Consider the following 358-nt stretch of genomic DNA (forward strand, 5'->3'; position numbering starts at 1 on the left):
ATTTGTTAAATTTCGAAGGAATCGTGTGGATCATTTCGTGTGTGTGTCAAAAGGAGCAAAGCTGCATACAGCACGAAAGTCATCGAAGGGAATTTGCTTTGTCCTGATCCTGATCAAAAACCCAAACGTCAGACGATAATATAATTCAATGTATAAAGCTCTTTTACAATTGTATTGTGCTTTCAAAAAATAAATAAACGATTGTTATTAAGTCATCGAACGTATTTCGTTAACCTTGTATGATTTTTATGAGAGCATTGTTCACAGATTTTCAGGTTTGTGAAAAATGTTATTAAATATGTTTTCTTGCAAAACTGCAATATGTGTAATTGTTTTAAAGGATTTGAATAAGAAGAAA

This window comes from Dreissena polymorpha, chromosome 7, assembly GCF_020536995.1.
Source record: "Dreissena polymorpha isolate Duluth1 chromosome 7, UMN_Dpol_1.0, whole genome shotgun sequence".
Lineage (NCBI taxonomy): Eukaryota > Metazoa > Mollusca > Bivalvia > Myida > Dreissenidae > Dreissena > Dreissena polymorpha.